Below are 13,547 nucleotides of genomic sequence, written 5' to 3'. Positions count from 1 at the left end.
TAAAACTGGTAGTTATCCTTTTAAAAAAATTTTTTTAATGTTTATTTACTTTTGAGAGAGAAAGAGACAGAGTGTGAGTAGGGGAGGGGCAGAGAGAGAGGGAGACACAGAATTTGAAGCCGGCTCCAGGCTCTGAGCTGTCAGCACAGAGCCCGACATGGATCTCGAACTCACGGACCGCAAGATCATGACCTGAGCCGAAGTCAGATACTCAACTGACTAAGCCACCCAGGCACACCTTAAGATATCTGGATAGTATTACATCAGCTAATGAACCCTAATTTACTCAATCATTTCTCCATCGTTTTATACTTATATTAGTCCCAACAATTTTCGAAAGATGAGTAGAATTTCTCAAAAGGCTCTTTTCACTATTCAAAAGAGATTAGCATGGGAATAGTACCTGAACTACTTTTCAGGGATTTGATCTCCCAGGTGGGGGTCCATGTTGGGCCAAGGAGATTCCACAGGTACACCTAAAGGAGCAGAGATTTTACAAGAAGACAGGCCCAACCAACCCTTGAAAACTCTAAATGTAAAGACTCTAGAATTCCTGACATACATACCCCAATAAGATCTCTATTTCTGGATAGAACTGTCTGGATATTTCTGGATAGAATATCTCTAGCATATTTTGGTTGAAGACCCAAAGTGGGGCTAGCTCCCATCTGGGGTTCTGGGAACTACTTACCTTGGTCTCCAGGGTTAGACAGCTAGTGAGGAAAATTCAGAAAACCACTCAACTTGCTATGGGTTTTCAGATAAGACTTCAATTCCAATAATCTTCATAAAAAAACAGAACAGTCTTTCCACCCAAAAAATATATTGACTATAAATTGTGGAGTGTCTTAGACAAGAAGAATTTAGATGCAAATAACAGAATTCCTCTTAGCTCCAATAAAAAGAGGGTTGTTTGAAAGGGAGAATTTTTATGGGGTTACAACAAGCCAGTGAAGGAGATAAAGCCGGATATTATGGGACCAAGAAAGGGATTATGCAGACTTTTTCCCCTCTCTCTCTCTGTCTTTTTTCTACCTTTGAGGTACATGTCTCTTAATTTTTCTCTGGGCACCTGCTCCATCTTTCTGCTCCTCTGTCTGCAGACCTGCTTTTTCTGCTGACTCATGGTTTCTCAGCTTACCCTTGCATGTTAGCATGAGGCTGTGGCCTGCTGTGGCAGGCAAGGGAGGCAAGACCTTGCAGTTTGGCTCAGCACAGCTAAATGACTCAGCCTCTTTGTCCCTATTCCAAATTCTTGGGAGAGTATCCGATCAGCCTAGCTTAGGTCAGATGTCTATCCTTGGGTCAGTCACGGAGACTGGTAGAGCAGAGTCACATGGTATGTAGTGCTATCCCTCCCAGGGTTGTGAGTGGGGCAGAGTCTCCAAGGTGGAATGTGGGTAGGGAGAAGGGAATGTTTGGCATCTCTGAGACAGACTTCAGTCTGAGAGAGGTAAACTGAGTTGTAATAAAAAGAGCATCAGATTTGGAGTTAAAAAAAAAAAATCTCTGCAACTTCTTAGTCATGAAAGTAGACAACGCTCCCAAACTCTCAGAGACTCATTTCCTTATATGTAACCTGAGGGAGCTGAAAAAGATGACCTTCCAGCTTTTGCTATCTATGGTTATTATTTTCATCTTCAGAATCTCATAATATAAGGAATGACCCACTCTAATATCAATGATTTGGCAGGTTTTATGTGAACAATCATTCAAAAAGCTGTCTTTGCAATAAGTCCAGGGGTGTATTATCCCCAACTTTACCATTACTGTAAACATTTTTGGAAGGCCATTATATGCACTAGCAGTGTTGAAGTCCCTAGGTAGGCAATTCAGCAAATGCTTCTTGCTTAGAGTAGAATTCTAAAAGAAGAGGAGAAACAGACCTTGTTCTAAGAGTTTGCCTGTTAAGGTGTTACAGGCTTGAAAAGTAATATGGTGAAATTCACTCAACTCTAATGTTGTCGGTGAACAATGTTCTAAAATGCACTGTTGGTGAACTGCCTGCTGCAAATAAAGACAAAAGACTATGTTAATTTAAATTGCTTTCTATCTACACCAGATTGATACAGCTATCCCACAATATGTGAAATTGAGGCTTTCTTATAAAGTTGCCTACACACGGGGCGCCTGGGTGGCGCAGTCGGTTAAGCGTCCGACTTCAGCCAGGTCACGATCTCGCGGTCCGTGAGTTCGAGCCCCGCGTCGGGCTCTGGGCTGATGGCTCAGAGCCTGGAGCCTGTTTCTGATTCTGTGTCTCCCTCTCTCTCTGCCCCTCCCCCGTTCATGCTCTGTCTCTCTCTGTCCCAAAAATAATAAATAAATGTTAAAAAAAAAAAAACTTAAAAAAAAAAAAATAAAGTTGCCTACACAGTAAGATTAATTTTTTCCCCCATTGAAATCCATGGTAGCAGTGAAAAAAATTACAACTGGCTCTTTTAATATTTGGCACATTCCTAACTAGATAGGGAGGATCCAAACAGAAGCACGTAAATAATAATAATAATAATCCCAGTGAGAATTTCAATTTCCCAACCTATTAAAAATCCCCAAGCACACACTCAAACCCACAATTGGCAGCAGGGAAATGTGTCTCTGGAATTGATCGAGGCCACCTCCACTTTTCCCAGTCTGGCCTCACTTTTCCTATATCCAACCCCTCACTTGGCGGGACACCTCAGCTCTCATCATTTAACTGCTTTCTCTCTTTGTATGTAAATATGTAAATACATTACCTCTAGATTTGAGCTGAAGAATTCAACTCAACTAAGTTCATTAATTCCTCTCTAGCAGAAGGGGGGTAAATTCCTTTGGGCTGTGTGTGAGCTGAATTCTTCCTGTAGGATAGCCCTAATGCCTCTGTGGTACTGAGAAGGGCAGACTTTTCTCCTGTCCATGCTAGAAAGCTCTCTCCCAATAATCCCAAACCCTGGGTGAGGGCAGCAAAGCTGCTATGCCTGTTCGTCACGGGGAAAATGGAATTTGTTGTTTTTCTTTCATTTTAAAATGTCAAATCATCTTGTATACATAAACTCTGTACTCTCTTTTCCTCCTCAAAATGCAATGTCTTCTTTTTTTCATCTGATTATAAAAGTAATCCAGGCTTGTTCTTAAAAAGTTCAACACTATAGAAATGGAAGTGAGAACTTCCCATTTTCTATTTATTCCCAGAGTTGGCCCCCATTATTAGTTTTACATCTATCCCAACAGATGTATGTGTATGTGTGTGTGTATATAATATACACACATACTCAGGCAAATACATATAGATGTGTATATGTACATACTCCAAATATAGTATGTAAAGTATATATCATATATTGTATGTGTTTAACAAAAATGGGATCATATTATTTACTCTTTTCCGTGGTTTGCATTTTTATCTTTTTGCTCTAAATAGCTTGCTGTGTACATCTTACCTATGAATCTACCTCATGCTTTATAATGGCCTCCCAGTATTCCCTTGAACCATAATCTCTATCCTTCACTGAAGGGCATTTATGATGTTATAAGTTTTCCTTAAATATTAAAAATACTGCCATAAGCATCCATATACATACGCATATATGCCTGTACTTATTCTAATTATTTCCTTAGGATAAATTCCTAACACTAAAATTGCAGGCTTAATGTTTAAGCACATTTAAAATATCACAACATAATGTCCAGTAGCACACCATAAAATTCCTATCACTTCATACCCTTAACAAGTTTCCTGTAGTTACCTTTATTTTTCATTGCTGTCAATCTGGTGGTCCAAAAAGATAAAAACGAGCACCTCACATTCTTGTGCTAATCTGCATTTCTCTGAATATTAGAGAAGCTAAGTATCTTTTCAGGTATTCCTTGGCCATTTGGTTTTCTTCTATTAACTGTTTGAACCTGTGTGTCTATACCACTGTCATTTCCTTCCTCTCCCACCCCATATATATACACTTTTGGTTGACATTAGCATGGCCAGGTATGTGACAGGAGATGTCTAACAAATTTCCTCTCCCAGGAATTTGGATTTGAGAATAGGGCACATCTAGTGTGTTGTATGTAAACCAGAATAGGATGCCAAGGAGGGCGAGGCCCACAATTTTGGGTTTTGTGCATATATAGAAGAGAAAGTAGATTTGCAGTGAGAAAAGAAAGAAGTAGGCATAGCTCGGAAGCAGAGATGAGAGTCTTTGTCCTTGAGAACTTCCTGTCTTCCAGACCTGTAAGAAAATTCTGTCTCCTTGAGTTCGTTTGAATGGGTTTCTGTTAAGACAAGCAGTATCATCAATTCTCCACCATGGGAATATTGCAGGGGAAGAAATGATTTTCAGAAAGTAGTCTGATCTTAATTTTCCCCTTTCATGTTTTCTAAGAAGCCCAAAAGAGCCCTAAGAAATCTGATTCCCAAGTTTGAAGGGAAGGAAGCTGAAGCAGAAATGCTGCAATGGGCCAAATGCATCTTCACTCTAGTGATCTTTGGATTTGTTCTTCCAGGATTCCCTATCCAACTAGACACCCGGACCCCTGCTGCCACTTAGCTCCCTCTGAGCCCTCTCTTGGCACTGAACACCTTACCATAGCAATGGCTCTGCTTATTGAGCACTTACTAGCTGCCATGTTATATTATATCTGCATATGTTATATCATTTAACTGATAAAGTAGGTACATTTCTACTCAGTTTTACAAAAGAGGAAACTATGGCTTAGAGGGTTTTAGTAAGTTGCTCAAAAACAGCTCAGCTAGAAAGTGGTGGAGCTGGATTCCAGGTTCTGCTGTCTGACCCTGCTAAACCTGTCTGACTCTGCTCCCTGGTTGGTGTCTAGAGACCAGAACTAAGGCAGCATTGATCTCTAGGGCATAATTGTGATCTCCAAGTTCATGGCTCCAGGCTCTATCTGACTGCCACCTTCAGATGCTTGTCTTTCGCAGAACAAGAGGTACATATGTCACAGCTGCTGGCAACCCTTTTCATCACATATAGAGAAGCCTTGCTGTTCATTTCCAACATGCTGGGACCCTTTGCTGAACTAGTGAGCTCTGAGTACTGTGCAGGCAACATCCTGAAGATGGGCTGGGGTCACCAAATGTGCCTGCACTCACTTCTTTACCCCAAGCTAGCCCCTCTTACACAGGTTCTCCATCCCTCCCAAACCCCCATGGTCTACCTCCTCTATAATAATGGAAGCCAACACTTATAAAGAGTTTGTCATTCATTTACTCCTTATATCAGCCCTTAGAGTTAAATACTAACGCCCACATTCCACAGATGAGGAAATGGAGACACAGACAGGTTAAGTGACATCTTCAGGGTCACACAGCCAGCGAACAGCCTCCAGCATTCCAAGCCGGGTATCAGAAACTCCTTTACATAGTTGGCATATGCTGAAAGCTAGGACTCTCTCCTCAGAAAAATGCACAAACTCATGATTCTGTATAGTTTTTTGAGGAATCCTCCTACTATATATAGGTCAAGTGCTTTTTATTACAGGACTCAGATACCTCAGATGTCCTCAGGGGCAGGCAGGGAATGTTGATGCGTGAAGAGACTGAATGGGAGAGAGGACAGTGGGCCCTGGATAGCACATGGACTCCCCCCAAAGCATTCTAATGAAAACAAACAAAGCAAATCCCCTTTCTGGACCAAAAACACTCACCTGTGGGCTGAACTCAAGGATAGTACAATCAGTTCACAAATTCTGCTAGAATGCAACACAGTCCTTTGTTTGCTTATTGGCCAGCAGGTACGCAGGGTGCTCCTAATATTGGAGGAAAAGTGTGTTGAACTGCTTTTCTAGCTCAGGGCAGATCAGCAGCTTCAGCCAGACCTTCCAAATTTCAGGATCTAGAGCTGTTACGTCTTCACCCCCACCACCCTTCCAGGGATCCAGGGCCCCAGCCCCCTTCTCTTGGGCTTCTGATGGGCCAGGGATGTTTTTAGAGTGAAGTTGTCCAGGTTGGATGAATCTGATGGTGTCACTGCTACAAAGCATCATGAGCATGGAAAGGGGAAGCGGGCTCTCAGAAACACCAGATTTAGTCAGTGGCAGTTCTCAGCTCCCACATGGCTCCTGGACAAGGGAAGATGCTCCACTGTGGCTAAACAGTGCCTAGACTCTGTCTTTCTGCCTCTTTAGCCCAGTCCTCTCTTTTCTGTTCTCCTTTTTTTTTTTCAACATATATATATATATATATATATATATATATATATAGAAAATATACATAATTGAAAAAATATATAATATATATTTATTTTTTAATATATTTATTTATTTATTTATTTATTTATTTATTTATTTTTAGGCAATCTCTACACTCAAAGTGGGGCTCAAACTTACAACCCCAAGATCAAGAGTTGCATGTTCCACCAACTGAGCCAGTCAGGTGCCCCACTTTTCTGTTCTCCTAATCTTTCTTCTGTCTTTGTCCTTCCCCACACCAACCGTCAAGAGGTGAGACATATTTTTCTAGTCCTGGGAAAGCTGCCCTCTCTCAATACTGCTAGTATTTTTTTCTCAGTGACACTTGCTATATTTTGATATTACTGCTTTCAAGCACCTAGCATAACTTCCTTAATGGGTTTAGGCTTTTCTGAAATATGAAAGCTAGACACTATTTCTGCTTTCCACTTGGTAATGTCCCTCCCTTGAAGCAATGAATCACGGAGATTACCTGTTTAAATAGAGGGGGAAAGCTGTGGAGGGAGGAGGACAGGGCACAAGGAAAGGAAGGGAAGAAATATTGGGAGAAAAGTTTCCATTAATATTAAAATATATTATTCCACATATTTTTAGTCTGAAGACACCTTTATACTCTTGACAAACCCAAAAAAACTGTTTGTGTGGGTTATATTTATTGATATTTAATGCACTAGAAATTAAGATGGATAGAGGTGCCTGGGTGGCTCAGTCAGTTAAGCATCTGACTTCAGCTCAGGTCATGATCTCACAGTTAATGAGTTCAAGCCCCATGTCAGGCTCTGTGCTAACAGCTCAGAGCCTGGAGCCTGCTTCGGATTCTGTATCTCCCTCTCTCTACCCTTCCCCTGCTCGTGCTCTCCTCCCTCTCTCTCTCTCTCTCTCTCTCTCTCAAGTAAATACATAAATAAATAAAACATTAAACAAATATTTTAAAAAAGAAATTAAGATGGATAAATATGTAAAATACTTATTCATTTAAAAATAACAATAGGGGCGCCTGGGTGGCGCAGTCGGTTAAGCGTCCGACTTCAGCCAGGTCACGATCTCGCGGTCCGTGAGTTCGAGCCCCGCGTCGGGCTCTGGGCTGATGGCTCGGAGCCTGGAGCCTGTTTCCGATTCCGTGTCTCCCTCTCTCTCTGCCCCTCCCCCGTTCATGCTCTGTCTCTCTCTGTCCCAAAAATAAATAAATAAATAAATAAATAAATAAATAAATAAACGTTGAAAAAAAATAAATAAATAAAGTTTAAAAAATAACAATAAGCCCATTACATGTTAACACAAATCACATGTTTATTTAAAATAACTATAATTTCCAAAACAAGCGAAAACAAACAAAAAAGATTCAATGAGAAGAATGGCGTTGTTTACATTTTAGTAAATCTTTTTAACTTTTGACTTAATAGAAGGCAGCTAGGTCCTCATATCTGTTTCTGCATTCAGTGTTTTGTGCTATCACATGTCACGAGGCCTCTGGAAAACTTCCCTGTACACTCGTGAGCAAATGATAGTGAAAGAGACAAACATCTCAGTGTTGTGATGAAAACACCTAGGGGAGGACCGCACTTTGAGAACTGCCCTCCTAGATCCTGAAATACAATCAAAGAGTGCTGGAGGGCCAGTCCTGGGAGGAGCCGTGCATTAACATCACTGAGGGAGACCAGATGTATAATGGGTAAGGACACTCACTTTGGAGACAAGCACTTCTAAGATTGGATCCCAACTCCTCAGCTGCCTAGAGAGTGGCCTTGGGAATGTTACTGAACTTTTCTAAACCTTAAATCTCCTATCATAAATAAAGAACAATAGTGCTTACCTTTTCCCAGCTTGTTGAAAGATATTGAAATGTTTTCCAAACTTCATTGGTCACAGCTCTTGCCAGCTCCACGTAAGACCTACACTATTATCTTTAAATTTTTTTCCATAGCCCACTTTTCAAACATAAATACCTTTTTAAAAAAAGATTTTTTTAAAAGTAATCTCTACACCCATCGTAGGGCTCGAATTTAAGATTAGCACGCTCCACCGACTGAGTCAGCCAGGCACCCCCAAACATAAATACATTTTTTTAATTGTATATCCTTACTATAAATAAGATGCAATTGAAGGTGCAATGAAAATAAAAAAGACCTTGTTGCCAGAGACAGTGTTAAGCCTAAGGCCTGCTTTCCTTTTGTAACAAAAGGAAATTAAATCCATGTTAGGGAGTCATTAGAGACCTGCACGGAAGAGACTCTAGCAGCGTGATTAGGTGCAGAGACTTAAGAAGAAATTGCTTTCTCATTATGTGACGCAATTTGACTTCTGTCTGGCCCATGCATCTAAGTCATCTCCCCTACTACCTGAAATCATTTCCTGTAACAACTCACACTTTGGAGACTGAGCTCATGCATGTAAAGCACTCAGTTCAATGCCTGCCACATGGGAAGGATTCTGCACTGTAGTTTTTGTTATCCTTTCTAATTCCTCTTTTTCTTTTCCCACATTTCAAATGACCCACGTAAGCCCATAGCAATTTGGTTGAGAACTATGATTACAATGCCTGTCTTATGTTCCCCAGATAAGAGCATGGACTCAAACTGAGTCCTGCCACTGTAGAGCTGTGTCACCTTGAGCCAGTGACTCAACCTCTCTGTGCCTTAGTTTTCTCATCAGTAATATGGTGCTACAATGGCACCTTAATTCATAAGGTAAGAGCACATGAGTTAATGCATGTAAAGTACACAGAACATTCCTGGCAGGCAGTCAACACCACATACATATTAGCTAAGAGTGTTAGTACATTTTTCACCAGCTGAGTCTGAGAGTAGTAGTCATTTACAGGCCACTATAAAGAAGTTTTTCTCAAAGTATCAGGGTTAATGACTAGGTTTTTCTCTCACAATGCATGTGGACAGATATTTTGTAAACAGAACAAAAATGTATTACTAGAAAAAAGAATTAAAAAGTAAATATAAAATAGAAAACCACATTTTTTAGATTCAATAGACTTAATAAAGACGATCAGAGGGAAAAAAAACAGGAAAAAAATGTGTAATGTGTACATTGTTCACTGAAGGCCTGAATACAGGCAATTAATAGTTGTATTTCAGTACTTTGTCATTCCACATTTGTGACAAAAAGTTATTTAAAAATAGCAATTCTACATATTAAATGCTGATTTGCATACTTGAAACACACATTTTGTTTATTAGTAGACTATTTCATGTTGTAAGTGAGCTTACTTTTTGCTTGTTAATTTCTGTAACTTAGGTTGGATAGGTAATAGCGCTATGAAGAGGGGATTATGTATCCCTAAACAGTTTCCATGTTTGTTCTAATAACATTCATAGTAGAAAAACCAGTCTCATAGAGGCAGGTGGGTGAGAGGGGGAAAAGAGGATTTTAAGCAATTTCTGCAAGCTCCAGATACTCATTTTTCACTTCTATCAAAAATGAAGCACAGGATGTTGTATATTCAACATTTATGCTCAATCTGTCATCAATGCTCAATTATCATCAGTAGTCAGCTCCAAAACTGATCCTTTGAAGTTAAATGATCTTTGATAAATAACTGAACAAGATAAACTCTGGATTTTATACATTCTGCGGTTATAATTGACAAATTAATCTTAAAATATCACATGTGGTTCTATTGGGGATGGCTAGCACGAACCTTGTGTCACATGTAACTCACCTGTTCAGTTCAACACCCGACTGTACCCTGGGTCTTGGTTTATTCAGGCTGCTATAACAAAATACCATATGCTGGGTGGCTTAAAAACAACAAATAGTTATTTCTCATAGCTCCAGAGGCTGGGAAGTTCAAGAGGGCTCACTTGTGTTTCACAGAGAGTGCCTTCTCTCGGTCTCCTCACATGGTGGAAGGGGCAAGGGTGCTCTCTGGGGTCTCTTTCATAAGAGCACTAATCTCATGCATGAGGGCTCCTCCCTCGTGACCTAATCACCTCCCAAAGGTCCCACCTCTAAACACCGTCACATTGGGGATACACAAAACTCATTATATATGAATTTGGAGGGACACGAACATTCAATCTGTAGCACCCTATCAACAGACTGGTCCTCTGGAGGTGCCCTTGCATGTTGTGACAATGTCAAATTGCCAGAAAAGTTTCTAAGCCCTCATTGTTGATTTCTGTGCTTAGCAGGTTGTGGCTTGGAGCAAACCCACAGACCACACTTTGAGTAGCGCAATGCTGGAATGAGACCTGCATAACTTTAGGAGAAATACTGTGAGGTGACAGATAATGCTTCAGGTTTTTACCAAGACCATTTCCACTTTTGAAGAAAATAGCTGTCTCTTGTTCATACACCTTACATCTGAGATACTGAAGAAATTCTTGAGAACACTCAGGCAGTGAAAGTAATGTTACAAAGTGAACAGCAGAAAGAAAACTGGGGTAAAATTAATCCTTTCCTCTCAAACTGCAAATCACAGCCTTCTGTTCTTACAGACTTAGGTAGTAATTGTTAACACACACCTAGGAGCTCCATGAGGGCTGGGACCATGGAGTTCTCATCCGTAACTGGAGTATTTACCCCAGAGAGGGGTGGATAGCAATCAATCAATTTGTTAAGTGAGCGGATCCTAAGAAGTTTAGCCATGTTAGAACTCTGTTGGAATTCTTTGAGGGATAATCACTAGGGAAAGAAGGAACAGTTTGGCAGTATAGGAGATGTATGTACCCTTCTGTTTCTTCTTCCCACTTTCCCAACACAACACTTGGATGTGTTGTCTCCACTGAAAGCCATTCTAAACGCCACTCTTTCACAGAGCAGAAGGAAATTTGGATACAGGAATTCTCACTGACCCAGGTGGGCATTTTCAGATTGCCTAGACCCCTTTCATTTGTTCGACTTTCTCTCGCAGACGCCATGTCTTAGTTATCTTGCTATTGCTGTGACCTCACAGAGGGCCTGGCACACACCTGAGGACCATGACATGCTATTATTAGCACATCTGCCAGGGAGAGGCTAATAAGAGCAGAGTGTCTCAAATTAAATGTACATATGAATCACCGGGGGATCCTGTTAAAATGCAGATTTTGATTCGGTAGCCCCAGGTGTGCCTCCACATGCTCCCAGCTTTGCTCCCAGGTGATGCCAGTGCCTGTGGTCCGTGGGCCACATTTTGAGTAGCAAGCAACCAAAAGGAATAAAAGGAACTTGAACGTCTATACTTAAGCTGCTTGTTAGCAAATAAAAGATGTAGTTAATATGATGTAGGAATGATTTCTTTTTAGTGATCTGCAGCTAGCTGTTTTGGAGACATGATGAAAGACCCTTTTCAGAAAGGCAAATAAGTCATGTGGGCCACATGTGATTCCATAATACTCCCTGGGAACTCACAATTGCCTTAGAATAGAAAGGTAATACCACAACAATCATCTTTTAAAGCTTGGTACTCAAGTATCAAGTTCCATGGGGAAATGAAACACAGCGAAGTAGTCATAGGACATGTTCTTTTACATCTTCTGGAACATATGCTGACACTGTCCTAAAAAAACTTCTTACTGACCACTTGTTACTTATCTCCACTGTGATGCTTTATGACATTTAAATTAATCCATCTCTTTATCTCCAGTTTTCTTCACTACCCAAGTCACAATGTGGAGTATAAGTACACACCTTTGGGATCTTACAAACTTGGGTAACAGTCCCAACCTTGACCCATTTAGAACTATGTGACCTCAGGGATGAGCCACAGGTTCAACAGTAAAATGAGATTAACACTACTCCCTTAGGTTTTCAGTAGGATAAATTAAGAAAGCACCCGGGCCATGGTGGCATCCCTACAAATAATATTTCTATTCTCCCCAAATGTTGCCAGCCTAGGCTCTAACTCACCCATGTAAATGGGATTAAAGTGAGGCACACCCTATAACACAACTACACTGATTTGGAACCTAGATCTTGTCTGAGTTCCTTCCTAGCAGGGGGGTACAGAAGGGAGAAGGGAGGTTGGCCCAGAAACTGGACCCGAGCTCTTATGATTGGCCTATGGGCAAGGAGGTACTGGAAACTCTTCTACTACTTCAGGCTGGAGATTTTAGAGTTTGCTTTAGCATGATAATGGTAGCCATCACTTTTAAGGGTTTGCTATGTGTTAGATAAACTGGGGATGTGCTGGCTTTTAGTTTTCAGATTGGTGGCAACTAAGATGACTTATTTTTTCCAGAAAATTGTATTTTATTTTTCAAATAATTGTGATAAATGGTATTTCTGTAAAGGAATCTTCAGTCATATAAGCTAGAAAGTAAGCTTCTTTGAGGGCAAAAATCATGTCCTGTTCATCTTGTTCCCACAGACACGCTCCATGTCCCACTGCTCAGAGGCAAACCCTGTCAAGATTGCAGACTGTCTCCTTTAAGATGGGGATAATTTCTTTGACTAAAATCAGACCACAATGGATAATTGTGGGACACAAGGTGTAGATGAAATCTAGCAGTTTCTTGGACACCCAGTGAAGCTCTAGCTTTAATATAGGACCACGGGGCTTCAAGTGACCAATAATTGGTCCCAGGTTGATGCTTGTTACCAGTGGGTGGGCCTAGAAAAGCTGCTCCGAGGGGGAGTGTTGGGCCTATTTCTTCATTTCCTTTACACCAGACAACAGTGGGCTTGCAGAGGAAGCCACCAAAGTTGGTGAAGTGTAAACACTATCCCATTCTCTAGAAAAGCCTCATTAGGGAAGGTTTGCGGCGGTGTCATGGAAGCCCAGGACAGCAGGTACAAGAGGGAACGGGAGTCAGACCTGGACAGCGACACCAACTCTGAGTCAGGTTTAGACTCAGGCAGGGCCACAGAACTGACAACGGCTAGGGACAAACTTCAGGGGCTTGAGATGCCTCACCAATGGGAAGGCGGTGTGTTAAGCTTTCACTGTTCATCCAATGTTTGTTAAAGGTTTATTTTATGCCTGGAACTCTGTAGTGAAGAACATGCATGGCTCAAAGTGTTTCACATAGATTAACTTTGCAGACAACTCAGAAGTTTGATTTTCCTAATCTTAAATACTATCAATGGAACATTTTCCAGTGTTCTATTAGTTACACAGTTTTTGAACGGCATACTCAACAGTTTGTGCTTTACTGATGACTTAAGGTCACCATCTTATTTAGGGCTGTCAGATAAAATACAGCACACAGTAAAATGTGTTTATCAGGTAAAAACAGGTAATATTTGCGGCGTACTTGTACTGACAAGTCATTCCTTGTTTATCTTAAATTCAAATTTAACTGGGCGTCTTATATTTTTATATGTTAAATCTGGCAACCCTCCCGTAATTATATGGTGCTCTAGTAATACAGTGATGCCTCAGGTGCAGCTGGACCAATTGTCTTGACACTTCAGTGGCTCAAGGCTTTTGT

The sequence above is a fragment of the Puma concolor genome, chromosome B2, assembly GCF_028749965.1.
Source record: "Puma concolor isolate L17-30 chromosome B2, mPumCon1.1.hap2, whole genome shotgun sequence".
Lineage (NCBI taxonomy): Eukaryota > Metazoa > Chordata > Mammalia > Carnivora > Felidae > Puma > Puma concolor.
Note: the sequence above shows the minus strand (reverse complement) of the source record.